Consider the following 15,589-nt stretch of genomic DNA (forward strand, 5'->3'; position numbering starts at 1 on the left):
TGATATTTCTTACTTTCAGCCAGGATCCATCTGATATCAACAATGATATTCCTGGTGCCACGCCTTGAGATTCTGGCAGTTCCATATCTGCTATTCTAGCCATTTTTGAAAGATCTTCAGCAGTGTTTTGCTTGCATGTGATATTAAGGATATTGTTCAGTAGTTTCCACATTCATTTGTATCACCTTTCTTGGGAATGGGAACAATTATGGACCTCTTCCAATCCATTGATCGGATAGCTGTCCTCCAAATTTCCTGGCATAGACTCGTGAGTGCATCCACGGCTGCCTCTAGTAATTGAAACAAGTAAGTCGGTATGTCATCGATTCCTGGGGCCTTATTTTTTGCCAATACCTTCAATGCGGCTTCCACTTCCTCCTTCATTACCATTGGCTTCTGTTCTAATGGTACTATTTAAAATTTTTCAGTGTCAATCCTTTATGGTACAGTGACATGCTATATTCCCTCCATCTTCTTTTGATTCCTTCTGGATCATTCAATATATTGTCCAAAGCATCTTTCAATATTGTGACACAAGGCTTAAATTTGTTTTTTAGTTCTTTCAGCTTCAGAAATACAGAGCGAGTTCTCACCTGTTTGTTCTCCAGTTCCAACTCTGCACATTCCATTAAAATACTTTGCTGTGTCCACCTGAGCTGGCCTTTGAAATCTTCTGTTCAGCTTTTTTACTTCAGCTCGGGTAAAGCCTACTTCTGCTCAGATAAAGAAGTGGAATGTTGCACTTCCTTCAGAAGCTTATTGAGTATTCTGTTTTTTAAATTTTATTTCTTTTGGGGTATTACTTCTTTATAACTTCTAAAATGTTATTTTAGACTGTTCCACAATGAACATCTTTATTTGTAGTCTTTACCCACATCCCCATATCTCGATGTTGATTAATTTTATAAAATATAATGAGGGTAATTGTATGAAATACAGTGTGAATAAAGATAGTGTGAAAAACAATGTATATGAACTTAGTAAGCAAATAAGTATAAAATACTTTTTTTTTAAAAAAAGTAAAAAAGGATACCTGCTCAAAGTAAAATTCCTAGGTTCTTTTTTTCCTTCCAGTTCTTTTCTTAGCTTCTTCCCCTCTTCTTTTTTTATTGGATTGCATGCAATAAGTGGTATCATTGTGTTTCTTTCATGTATATTGTGTTTTATACACTTTCATTTTCATTGTTTCATAAAATCAATCATATACATTGTATTTTATAAAATTAATTACTATTGATCTGTGCTTGATTACTTTAGGATAACTACTTCCTTCTCTTTTCTTTACAGATTTACTGCCTTAGTACCCATCACTGAAAGATCTAATTTTATTTGTTTTGTTTTGACATTTCAAATCAATGGAGCACATACACACTTGGCCCTTTTTCTGAGCTTCATGTTTTAATTTCTCATTTTGCTTCAGATGTCTTGGTTCGTTCCTTCTATATAGTTGTGTAATATTCCTTCTATATAGTTGCATAATATTCCTTCTATATAGTTGTGTAATCTTCCAAAATATGAATATGCTAGTATCTCCTACTCTTCCAAAGTTCATTTTATGTCACTCTTCTGAAAGGCCTGCATTGGTACCAGTTTGCAATAATTTAAAAAAAAAATTTAAAAATCCAAAGAGTATTTTTGCATTTACACAAAACATGAAAAACAAAAGGAGTTGGAAACAACCTAAGTGCCCATCAACAAACGAATGGCTAGAGAAGCTGTGGTATATCCAATGGACTACTATGCTGCATTAAAAAACAAGGAACTCATGCAATATTACTCAAAATGGTTGACTCTGGAGAACATTATGCTGAGTGAAATGCCCCAGTCACAAAGGGACAACTATTGCATGGTGCCACTGTTGTAGAATGGGACTGTCCTTGGGGTTGGGGAGAGACTGAGTAAGATGGGTTCAATAATGTATGCTGCTCTGAAACAGAGAAGGGAGAAAACTGTTTAAAAGAGATATGTGATTAGGTATTTCAGTCATGACAGGAGTCTAGAGCGATGGCTACAAGTAGAGTGGACCTGGGGGAGGGTTTGTAAAATAATGAAAATCTTTTCTTTTACTTTTCCAAGAGGGTAATGTCTGGTGGGGGGGAGCCTTGGGAGGGGACAAATCTACAACAATGAATGAATGGAAATCCAAAGCCTCTGTAAATTTTCACTGAAATTAATAACAAATTTAAATTTAAAAAAATATTGAAAAAACCCCTAGCATTCAGCTGTTGTTTTGCAGCAAGCCCTTAAAAAGATAACATGCATGTAGCAGCAAGAGTGTCATCTACAAACTTCTTCCTGGGGAAACTACACTGAGGATTTTAGCATCAGGTGGTCATGTCTTTCAGCAGTGTTGAAGCGCGCTCTCATGTTAGTGTTGTTTGAGGTTGTATGTGTTCCTTGTTTTGATTTGACGGGTCATTTTTTGGGACTAGGAATACATTAAAAAATTGTATAAATGAATGATAATTTCTACTTTGTTTTATGCCATATTGACTTAAGAAAGTGTTCATAGGAATACTGTAATTTTGAATAATGGGACAGTCTGTATTTGTTTTTAGTTGGGTGGTATTTTGTTTGTTTGCTTTTCATTCTACTAGTCAGACTCTTGTCAGTTATCTGCAAGATTTTCAGTTGCTCCGAACTTGGTATTGACAGATGTCTATATTTTGCACTTTCTCTAGTTGTGATAGTGTATTATAATTTAATTTATATTTTGCTGGTTACTATTAATGAACACGTTTTCACATATGTATTGGTAGTTTATATTTGATTTGTTATGACAAGCCTAATTATGGCTTTTGCCTATTTTTTTGGTGTGTGCAAGTTTTTTTCTTATGATGTTTTAGACATACTTTATATATTTTAGATATAAACCATTTACCTGTATATGAGAGGCAAATATTGTATCTTACTCTGTGATAACTTGTCTTTTCCTTATATAATAGATATTGATACTCAGGAATGATAATTTTATTGTTTTTCCGGTATACTCCTTTTTGTTAAGCTTTCTCTGTGTTTAATTTAATAAACATCTTTATTTTTTTAGATCACAAATACAAATTTTATATTATTTTATAATGTGTTAGAAATATGTTTTTATGTTTAGATCTATAATCAACTTAGAATTAATTTGTATATAAGGATAAGATAGGAAATCTAAATTCATTCTTTTAGAGATTATATTTTTAGAGCAGTTTTAGGTATATAGGAAAATTGTGCAGAAAGTTCTCTTATACTCAGCACTCACGACAAAATTTCTCTTATTATTTATCATTGATCAGCTAACATTTTTACCATTTCACTTTACTTCGATTCACAGTAAACACTCTTAGTTCCAGCAGTCAAGAAATCAAAAGACGTGTTACACTGGGACCATCTGCTTTCAGGGACCTCCCCAAAGTGCTAAGGGACAAGAGCACCAATTTAAAGACTGAAGTGTGCCTGATCCAAACCATGGTATTTTCAGTTGCTTTATATGCATCTGAAAGTTGAACAGTGACTAAAGATAACTGAAGAATTGCTGCCTTGAGTTGTGATATGGAGAAGAGTACTGAAGATTCCATGGACTGCCAAAAGAACAAACACACCTGTCTTGGGAAAGTGCAACCATGGTGCTCCTTGGAGGCAAGGATGGTGAATCTTCATTTCACATAACGTTGAGCAGGTTGTTAGGAGAGGGCAATCCTTGTACTTGGAAAAATACATCATTTTTGAAAAGGTGGAGGATGAGCAAAAGACAAGAAGATCCTCAACAACTTGGATTGACACAGTGACTGTAGCAGTGGGCTCAAGTATATCAGTGATGGTGAGGGTGGCCCTAGATAGGACAGTATTCTGATGCGTTCTTCACATGGCCTCTATGAATCATGTTCAAGTCAATGGCACGTTACCAGCAACCACAGTATTGCCACATTATTATTATTAACTAAAGTTCATAATTAACAGTACCAAGATCCTGGTGGTATATTGGGTTAAACATTGGATCACTCACTAAAAATTCAGTAGTTTGAACCCACCAGCTGCTCTGTAGAAAAAAAGGAGTGAATATCTGTTCCTGTAAAGATTATAGCCATGGAAACTCTGAGGGGCACTTACAATAAATCCTCTAACTTTTCTGAGTCAGACTAGCTCGATGTTAGTGAGTTTGATTTTAAGTTTTTATAGTTAACATTGGACTCTTGTTTTGAAATACATGATACCATATGTTCACCATTATAGTAATTTCGTCTTTGGATTAGGGCTTTTTTATACATCTTTAGTAAATGGAGTTAGTTAACTTCTGAAATTTTTTACTGTTCTCCATTTTATTTTGCAATTGGAGGCCATAACTGCTTTATTAAGAGCCCTATGGCATAATCAAAGTCTTAGTTTTTGTCTGTTAGAAACAGTAATCCTGAGTTTTATATAATTTGTGTTATGTAATTTTTAAAACTTTTTTTCTGCCATGTTTCACCGAGCTGACATTTTTTAAACTGTTTTCTGTGTTTGACTCCAAGTAGGGCACTACTCTTGTGGTCATCCGTTGCTGTTTTATTGTTAAGTTCTGTCAAGTATGACTCATAGCGACCATATAAACAACAACCTGAATACTGTACTTTCTCGGCCATCATCCTCTTCCTCTCTGACATACTTGAGCCCATTGCTGCAGTCACTCTGTCACTCCATCTTGTTGAGGATCTTTCTCTCCTTCCCTGACCTTCCACCTTCCAATCATTTTCCCCCTTTCCAAAGGATAACCTCTCCTAGCAAAATATTCAAAGTACATGAGACAGAGTGCTTCCATCCTTGCTGGGTGTTATCCATCTGTGTCATCCATCCTGGCTGCAGTTCCCCCAGACATGTTTATTCTTTTGACAGTCCATGGGATATTTACTACTCTTCTCCAACAACACAGCTCAAAAACATTGATTCTTTTTACCCTGTTGGAGAAGTTGTGGGATGTGCATAGGGATTTGATTCTTAGAATGTCCCATTCATCTATTTTATCCTCTCCTGGGTCTAGGATTTTCAGGATGCTTGGAAGACTGTTGATGGTATGGATTAGGACTTATACAGTTCTTCCAAGCTTTTCTTTAATGAAGTTTATAGTCCTTGATTTTAGTCCTAGGTCCATGATCCACCTTGAGTAGGATTTTGTGTACGGAGTGAGGTGTGGATTTTGCTTGAGTTTTCTGCAGATAGTTTTCCAATTTTGCCAACAAAAAAAAAAGTTTCCACACTTAACTGATTTTATCTCCTTATAACAAATCAGTTGACCATAGGTAGATGGGCCGGGTTCTCAATTCTATTCCGTTGATCTTTGTGTCTCTTATTGTACCAGTACCACACTGTCTTGACCACCATGGCAGTGTGGTAGGATTTGAAATCAGGGAGTGAAAATGGATAGAGAGGCTGTGGTATATTCACACAATGGAATACTATTCTGCATTGAAAAACAAGGAACTCATGAAATATTATTCAAAATAGGTGACCCTAGAGGACATTATGCTGAGTGAAATATCTCAGTTACAAAAGGACAAATACTGCATAAAGCCACTGTTGTAAAATGGGACTGACATAGGAGTGGGGTAGACTGAGAAAGATGGGATAAATAATGTTTACTTCATTGAAACAGATGAGAGAGAGAGAGAACTGTCTAAAAGGAATATATGATTAGGTATTATTGTCATGACATGAGTCCAGAACGAAGGCTGCATAGCAGAGTGGATTTGAGGGGAGAAATTGTATAATAATGAAAGAATTTTTCTTTTATTTTTCAAAGAGAAGATCGAACTGGAGGGGAGGGATGGGCAGGGAGAAAAGTGCAACAATGAGTCAATGGAAATACAGAATCTCTAAATTTTCATCAAAATTAATAATAATAATAAATGCTTTATTTCTTAAAAAAAACCCACCAAAGTATGAATGTAGGAAAACTAGAAATTGTTAAAAAAATGAGATGGAATGCATGAACATTGACATTCTAGGCATTAGTGAGATGAGATTGACTGGCTTTTGCCACTTTGAATCAACCAGCCACATGACACACTACTATGCTAGAAATGAAAACCAGAGGAAGGGATGGTGTTGTATTCATCGTTAAAAAGACAATTTCAAGTTCTATCCTGAAGTACAATGTTGTGAGTGATAGGATATTATTCATATGCATATGAGGAAAACCTATTAATATGACTATTATTTAAATATGCACACTAACAACTAAGCTAAAGAGGAGGAAATGAAGGATATTTTACCAATTTTTACACTCTGAAAATGACCAGACATTAAGTTAAGATATATTAATGATAATTTGTGACTGGAATGCAAAAGTTGGAAAACATAAAGAAGTGGTAGTTGAAAAGCATGGACTTGGTGACAGAAATGAGGCTAGAAATGGGAAGAGAAAAGTTTTGTGCATTCAATAATTAATACACTGCAAATATCTTTTTTTTTAAAATAAAAACCACCACAGGGGACTTCACTGAATGGATTCCACAGGAATCAGATTAATTACACCTGAAGAAGCAGTCATTGGAGAGGCTCAGTATCTATCAGCAATGAAAACAGGGCCAGGTGTTGACTGTTGCACAGAACATCAATTACTCACATGCAAGTTCAAACTGAAACTTAAGAAAATGTAAAACTGTCACCATTTCACCACAGTCCAAAATATGTTTTTGAGTCTATTCCACCTGACTTTAAAGATAATCTAAGGAATAGGTTTGAAGCATTGAACACTAATGATCAAAGACCAGATGAGTTATGAGATGATATCAAAGATATAATCCATTAAGAGAGCAGAAAGTCATTACAAAGACAGAGGAGAAAGAAAAACCAAAATGAATGTTAGACGAGACCCTGAAAATTGCCCTAGAAGGTTGATAGGCCAAAGCAAAGGGAAGAGATGCTGAACTAAAAGAGATATTATGCTGACTGAAATATCTCAGTCACAAAGGGACAGATACTGCATAGTGCCACTGTTGTAAAGCAGGACTGACATCAGGATTAGGGGGATACTAAGAGCATAAATAATGTATACTGCATTGAAATAGATGAGGGAGAAAACTGTTTAGGAGGAATATATGATTAGGTATTATTGTCATGACAAGAGTCCAGAATGAAAGCTGCATAATGAAGAGGACTGGGGTAGGGGTGGGGTGTTGTATAATAACGAAAAAAATTTAAATTTTTTTTTTTTTTACTTTTCAAAGAGAGAAGGGAGTGGGGGTGAGAGGGATGGGCAGAGGTGGGCAGGGAGGAAAGTGTGCAACAATGAATTAATGGAAATTCAAAGTCTGTCAACTTTCATTAAAAAACATTAAAAAAAGAGATAAACAGAAGATTTCAAAAGGTAGCTCAAGAAGACAAAGTAAAATATTAAAAAGGAATATGCAGACAGCTGGAATTGGAGAATGAAAAGGGCATTTCTCAAGCCAAAAGAACTGTAAAACAATTTCAAGCCTCAAGTTGTAATACTGAGAGATGCTATGGGCAAAATCTTGAATGATCAGAAAGCATTAAAAGAAGATGGAGATCCAATGCAGTATTTGTCCTTCGGAGAGTTTGTTCGTTCAATACGGTGTAAAGCCTATGATAGTGTAAAAGTAGCAGGCTAACTAGTAAGATGTGTGTAAAAGTGCAAAAGGGAAAGGAGAGGGGACACATCACTGGGATGACAGAGTTTGGTGAGCAGGATGAGAGGGGTAAAGGAGTTAGAAAAGATCCAAAAGGGACCTGAAAGGATTGGGTAATAGTTGGCATAGATCAATGGTGATTGATTTTATGAAACACATTGTACATGAGATCATATGAAACACAGTGTAGATAAAGGAATGTGTGAAACACAACATACAAGAATGAAACACAATATATACTAATTTGGTATGCAAACCACTGTTGTTGCTGCTTTTGTTATGTGCCATGCAGTTGCCTGCAACTTATAGCGACTGTGTACAGAAGCCCTAAACTCTGCTCTATCCTGTGCCAATTGTATTTTCTCTGATACACCCACCCCCACTACCTCAGACACTGAATCAATCCATCTCATTGAGGGTCTTCCCCTCTTGTACTGTCTGTCCACCTTCCCAAGCATGACGTCCCAAAGACTGATCCTGCCTTTCAACATGTCCAAAGTATGTCAGGAAAAGCTTCAGAATCCTTGTCTTCAAGGAGTAGTCTGGCTTCACCCTCTCCAGGACAAACTTGTGTTCTCTTAGCCGACCAATATAAAATTTAAAAAAAAAAAAAGAGTACACAGAGTTACCATACCAAAAAGAAAATTGACTGACACTACAGCTAAGACTCAATCTGGAGGTGATAAAATTGATTAGTAGAATCTTCTAAAGATTAAATCCCTGTGCACATCAAAAATTTTCCAACAAAGTGAAAAGAAAACCCTGGAAAAAGCATTTGTCAATACGGTCTCAGACAAGGATCTCAAATCAAAACTTTACAGAATCCTACATGGCTTCCACAAGAAAAAGACTGATAACGCAATTACAAAATGGCAAAAGACGTGGAAGGACTTTTCACAGAGGAAGGTGTTCAAATGGCCCCAGATAACTGGCAGTAAGAGAGATGCAAATCAAACCCACAATGAGATACCATCTCACCCCAGACAGTGGCACAATTTGACAGGAGAACAAGTAATAAATGTTAGAGAGGATGTGGTGAGATAGGAACCCTTACATACTGTTGGTAAGATTGTAAAATGGTGCAACCACTCTGGAAGGCAGTTTGACATTTCTTCAAAAAGCTGAACATAGAAATTCCACTACTCCTCTGCTTGGAATATAATTTGAGAGAATGAGAACTGAGACAATAATGGAGCCTTGTACACCAAAGTTCATAACAGTGTTATTTACCATCGGAAGAACATAGAAACAGTCCATATGTCCTACCACAATCGAATGGATTTAGAAATGATGTACATTTCATATAATGGAATACTACACAGGAACGATGATTTTGTAAATTACTACCTAACTTGGGACAGACTAGAGAAGATTATGCTAAGTGAACTGAGTCCTGTAAGGACCAATACGGTATAAAATCATAGACTTAGAACGTATATGAAGATCCAGGTGGGGGAGTGGGGAAAGCAGAGGGGTGAGGATGGGCAGAGGGGTTTGGTTAATCATAAGGTTGCACAATTTGATGGGTTGTATAGGGTAAACAAAATGAGAAAAATCAGGTTTGAAAAACAATGTATACAAACTTTGTAAGTAAACCAGTATAAGATTATTTTTTTAAATAATTGACTGAAATTGAAATGAAGCTACACTGAAGGCATTGGCAAAAAAAGTAAGGCCCCAGGAATTGATGGGATATTAGTTGACATGTTTCAAATAACATAATCTGTGCCAGGAAATCTGGAAAACCATTACCTGACCAACTGATAGGAAGAGGTCCCTATTTGTTCCTATTTTCAAAAAGGATGATCCAACAGAATGTCAGCATTACTGAACAATATCATTAATATAACATGCAAGCAAAATATTGCTGACAGTCATTAAAAAAGGCTAAACAGTATGTTGACAGAGATCTACCACAAATGCAAGCTGGGTTTTGATGAAGCCATGGCACCAGGGATGTCATTGCGGGTTTTTGCTTTATTGACTATGCAAAGACATACAACTATGTGGGTCATAACAGACTATGGCTGACAATGAGAAGAATGGCAGTCTCAGAACACTTAATTGTGCTTATGTGAAACCTAGATCAGGAGGTCCTTGGTCTAACAGAGCAAGAGAATACTTAATGGTTTAAAATCAAGGAAAGTGTGTATCAGGGTTATATCCTCTCTCCATACCTGTCCTCTCTAAAGTACTCAAGAGCAACGGTGTCTCTCTGGAGACTAAGGTGCGCCTGATACAGGCCATGGTCTTTGCAATCACTTGTTATGCATCAGAGAGTTGGACAATGACTAGGGAGGACAAAGGAGAATTGATGCCTTTGAGCTGTGGTGCTGGAGAAGAGTATTGAATATACCATGGACTACCAAGAAAACAAACAGATTTGTCCTGGAGAGGGTTAAACCAAGCTACTCCTTGGAGGCAAGGATTCTGGGGCTTTGTCTGACATACTTTGGGCATGTTGCAAGGAGGGACATCATGCTTGGGAGGGTGGAGGGATGGCGCAAGAGGGGAAGACCCTCTATGAGATGGATTGATTCAGTGACTGGGATTATCGGGATGGATGTGACAGAGGCTGGGCGGTTGGTGCAGGATAGGGCAGGGTTTAGGGCTGTTGTACATAGGGTCGCTATGAGTCACAAACGACTCGATGGCACATAACAACAACAACAGCCATACCTGTCAGTTTGTATTCGGAGCAATTTGAGAAACTGGACTATGTGAACAAGAACGTGGCTTCAAGATCTCATGGAAGATTCATCAACAGCCTACATTATGCAGATGACACAACTTTGTTTCCTTAAATTGAGGACGTCTTGTAGTGCTTGTTGCAGACAATCAAAGATGACAGCCTTACATCTCAACATCAAGAAATCAAAACTCACCACTGGACCGGTGGGCAACATCATGACATTCTGAGAAAAGTTTCAGAATGTCAACAACTTCATCCTACTTGAATCTACTGTCAGCACCCTTGGTACTGGCAGTTAGGAGATCAGGAGATATATTGCATAGGGAAAGCCTGGTTCATCTGAAAGCTAGACAGTAAGGAAGTGTTGGAGAAGAGTTTTTGATATCTTGTGGACTGCCAACAGAATAGGCATATGTCTTGTCGAAAGTGCAGCCAGAATGCTTCTTGGAGACAAAGATGAAAAGTTTCATCTCACATGCTTTGGGTACATTGTTAGGAGAGGCTATTCCTTGCCAAGGGACATCATGGTTGGAAAAAGTGGAGAGTTGGTGAAAGAGAGGAAAATCCTCAAGCAGATGGGTGCTGCAGTGAGCTCAAACATGTCAGAGATTCTGAGGATGGCCTGGAACAGGACAGGATTCACACACGTTGTTCATAGGGCCACTGTGATTCATACTCTACTAGACGGCACCTAACAACAATCAATTGTTTGGCTTTCCATAATTATGTTGGATTTTCTTTTTAATTTCCAGTCCTTTCAAGATTGATTTTGATATTTTTTTGTTAGCATAGAAGTGGAATTTCTTTTTGTTAACAGAGAAGTGGCTTGTTGTCTAGGGAGTTTTCCTGCTAACCTTAAACTTTCATGTCTCTCTGGCCATTTGAATCCATCAGAGGCCACTGGGGAGAAAGATGGGCAATCAATCTCCTTTAGGGTGTGACTTAGAGCCTTGGAAGCCCAGTGGAGGGTCAGCTGTGAGTTGGTTCTGTCCAAGGAGATGATGAGATTAATACTATTAGTGATGGTGTGGCATGTGACAAGTTGAGTTTTCATTTCCTTTACCTGGTCATGTATTTCCTCTCAGAGGGCAGTTTTCTTTCTTTGTTTTGAGCCACTGTGCCACACTGCTGTCATCCCTACCTTCCCTCGTCGCTCCTTTAAGGGGTTGCTCAGCATTCAGTTATACCTGACATATCTCGTTACATGAAGTGCTCTTCTTACTGGTTGCTTTCCTTTTTAAAAAATAAAGCCCAGCATTAATAGTTAGTTATTACTCTATTGTTCATTTTGTATGTTTTGTTTCTAGTTTTGCATTATTTATAACATACTCCAACAATTTCAAGACAGATTTTATTTGGGAGGGCCATTAAAGTATTCCCAAATGAAGTTTAAACTTACAACATTCTTGTACTTGTTCATTGGAATGATTAGTAAATTCTTTATTTTGAACAAAGAACAAATTCATAATTTTTTATGATTATGGAACTAGAAAAATATTTAAGGATTATTCAATAGAAAGTACTCCTTTTAACATGTAAGCTGATTTATTACATAGTGCACGTTTTGGGTCAAGAGATAGAATTGCATGTTTGAAATGAATTATTAAAGTGTCCGAGATACCTAGTCGGAAGACTAAAGATGCTCGCAGTGCAGGACACATGAGCAAGAAAGCCTTATGTTGCAAATAGTAAGTTGCTTCTTTTTATTTTATTTTAATAGAATTAAAAGAAGCTTAGCTACTTTTTGTTTTATTTTATTAAGTAAAATGTACTTATACATATAATTTGCTTTGAGACATTTTATTTAGAATACTCATGATTGTGGTACAAATGATTGTAAATTATTAATATGTTGATTTCATGAAATCATTCCCTTTAAAGGTTCTACATATTTATTTGTATGTGTGACTTAATATTTTCCTCATTAATATTCTGTAGGCACTTTTATTGAGAAAATATAATGTAGAATTTTTTTTGAGAAAATATAATGGAGAATTTAAGTAACTACTGTAATACTTTCAAAGTAAAAATATATTTGATTTTACTTTGACAAGGACTGTAGTTCTACCATTTTCTTTCCATGATCAGCACATCTGTAGAAGTGGAAATTAATTTTTCATTGATATTGGATTTTTATTAGTATTTTTTAATAATAGATTTTTAATTGTGATTTTAACAAAGGTTTTCAGAAAAGTCAGATTTTTATTAATCATTGCCAATTTTGCCCCTTTTATTAGTACTTTTAAACACTTTTCTCTCTGTCAAAAGAAGTAGTTGTATATTGTTGTGTTGTTGACTGCCTTTGAGTTGAGCATGACTCATAGCGACCCTATGAACAAAGATCTTGAAGCCCCTCTACAACTATTGACATTTATCAAAGTTCATAGAATTTCCGGAGGCATGCTGTTTAGGAAGTGGATGCCACTCCTACTTACAAAGTTGGATATTAATATATATTATATAATAATCTCTATATAATAAAGATAACTGCTAAAATCAGTTTGATATCAATAACATAAATAAGCTATGGCTCTACATCAGCTAATTTTTAGATGTTTCTGATGCGCTTGATAATGGGCATAGTAGCTCAGTGCTTGGCTGCTAATTGAAAGATCAGTGATTTGAGCTACTAGCCACTCGGGGAGTTACAGGGAGCTCTGGTGGCTTTGTGGTAAGGAACTGCCCTGCCATTCCAAAGATACGTAGTTTGAATCTACCAGCTGCTCCACAGGAGGATGGATAATCTCCTCTGGTGCAGTTTCCTGCCTCTGGAAACCCACTGGAGGATCAGCTATAGGTTGGTTCTGTCTCAGTAGTGCACAATAATAATAAACATCCATGCTGGAACAAATATGTAAGTCAGCTTCAGTGAAGATCAGAACCTTGAAAACCCCATGGACTCTTCTGCTCTGTCCTGTGGGGTTACAGATTTGCTTTTGATTTGGTGCTCCTTTTACTTTGAGGTGTTGTCCATAGACAGTTCCTACAGAAGATTATTTACTTGCACTGAGAATGCAAGTGTAGTCTTTACTGAGTACTACTACTGAGTATCAAGCTTAATACTTTGTAATGTTTCTGTAGTTTGGCCAGGTAAAATTTGTCATTGGTTTTATTTTCTAAACATAATCCTAAAACTAATTTTAAAATATTTTGAAACATGTCAAATAGGAAAAATTGATATTCTAGTTTTGGAGTTTGTATGTTTATTTTGAGAGACCTGAATTCATTTGCTTTTAAAAACCTCTATTTAAAAAGTTAGACCATGAAATACCTTGTTTATAATATGTAGTCGGCTATGTTACTTGAGTCACATAGCTTCCTTTTACTTTTTATGTTGTAGGTTGGCATATAAAGAAGCAGTAATGCTTGATGATTAAGACTAAGGGCTCTCAACTCAAAGGATATGGGTTCAAATTCAGATTCTTCCTCTTTCTAGAAATGTGACCTTGGACAAATTTATTACTCTTGGCACTCACTGTGGTAAAGATTAAAATAATAACATTATAGTACTCATTTGCCTTAAAATTGCTTCTTCTTGTTTTGTACCGTCAAGTTGGAACCGACCCATAGGTGACCCTCTGGTGGGTTTTCAGAGTCAGTTAATTGCATGGGAGGAGATTGCCCATCCTTCTTCCTCAGAGCAGCTGGTGGTCTCAACCTGTGTGCCTTTGGGATCGCAGCAACAGTATCTAGTAAAAAAGAAAGGCTCTCTGATGGCATAGTCTATAGAGTGTTGTGCTGCTAACCAAAGTCTCTGTGCTGTCACAAGAATCTGATGGTTCAATTCCATCAGCTTCTCTGAGGTAAAAAGATGAACCATCTCCTTTAGGCTGATTTACAGCCTCAAAAACTCAATCAATCAGAACCATCTTTAGTCAACAGGTAATGGGTGAGTGAACAAATGGGAGACAGTGGAGGCTAATGGCAAAGAGTTCAGCTTCAGGAGTTGGTATATTTGAGTTCAAGTCAAGTTTCTGCTAAATAAGATTTTAATATTTGGGAGTATTTCCTTACTCTTTCTGAGCTTTGATTTTCATATCTGTAAAACTGAGTTGTGGTAATTAAATGAGATAATGCCTCAAAGTATTTAAAATACTCCTTGACAAATAATAAACACTCTTGATACTATTAGTAGCACTTTCGTAAATTTTGTTTTTCTTATGTACCATATTACATTTTGGAAATTTGTACTAGTGAATTCTGAATTATTGCTACATTCATTTTTTTTCAGATCTGTAAACCTCTGGGCCACCAAAGCTCCCTGAAAAACAACAACATAAACTGTGTTACCCAAATCACTGTGTTGTTAAAAGGAGATATTGAAGGCCTTCATTAAAGATTGTTGTTGTTAGGTGGGTCATGGGGATTGTTGCTGTTGTTGTTAGGTGGGTCATGTGTGACTCAAAGCAACCCTAGGAACAACAGTCTGAACCCTGGCCCATCTTGTGCCATCCTCACAATCTCTGAAGTACTTGAGCCCATTGCAGCAGTTGCAGTGTCAGTCCACCTGGTTGAGAGTCTTCCTCTCTTTTTGCCATCTCTCCATCTTTCCAAGCATGATGTCACTCTCCAAGGAATAGCTTGTCCTAAGCTATATGTCCAAAGTAGATGAGAACTATTATCTTTACCTCGAAGGAGCACTTTGGCTGCACCTTCTCCAAGGCATATCTATTGTTCTTTTGGCAGTTTACAGGATATTCAGTACTCTTCTCCAGCACCAAAGTTCAAAGGCATCAATAATTCTTCTGTCATCCTTAATAGTTTTCCAGCACTCAAATGCATAGCAAATGATTGAAAAGACAGTGGCCTGAATCAGACACACCTTAGTCCTCAAATTAACATCATTGAACCTTAATAATTTGGAAAGGTCTCTGCCTGCAGACTTTTCCAGTGCAATATGTCTCCTGAATTCCTTACTCCTGGTACCAAGTGTATTGATTATGGATCAAAGTAAGATGAAGTTGTTGTTGACAGTTTCAATCTTGATCAGTCATGATGTTGCCTATCATTCCGGTGTTGAAAATTTTTGTTTTGTTGATATTAGGAAGCAATCTATTTCGAAGGCTGAAGTCTTTGACCTTCAAGCCCACACACTGAGCAGGCAAGGTTATGCCATCTGCATAATGAAGGTTATTTTAGGAATCTCTCTAATCCTGATCTCACATTCTTCTTCATAGAGTCCAGCTTCTGGAATAATGTATGCAGCATACGGATTGAATAGGTACAGAGACAGAGTGTAACCTTGATACGTGCTTTTTTAATTTTAAACCATAAAGTATTCCCT

This window comes from Elephantulus edwardii, unplaced genomic scaffold (assembly GCF_000299155.1).
Source record: "Elephantulus edwardii isolate Elephantulus edwardi_28Jun2011 unplaced genomic scaffold, EleEdw1.0 scaffold00063, whole genome shotgun sequence".
In the NCBI taxonomy this organism is placed as follows: Eukaryota; Metazoa; Chordata; class Mammalia; order Macroscelidea; family Macroscelididae; genus Elephantulus; species Elephantulus edwardii.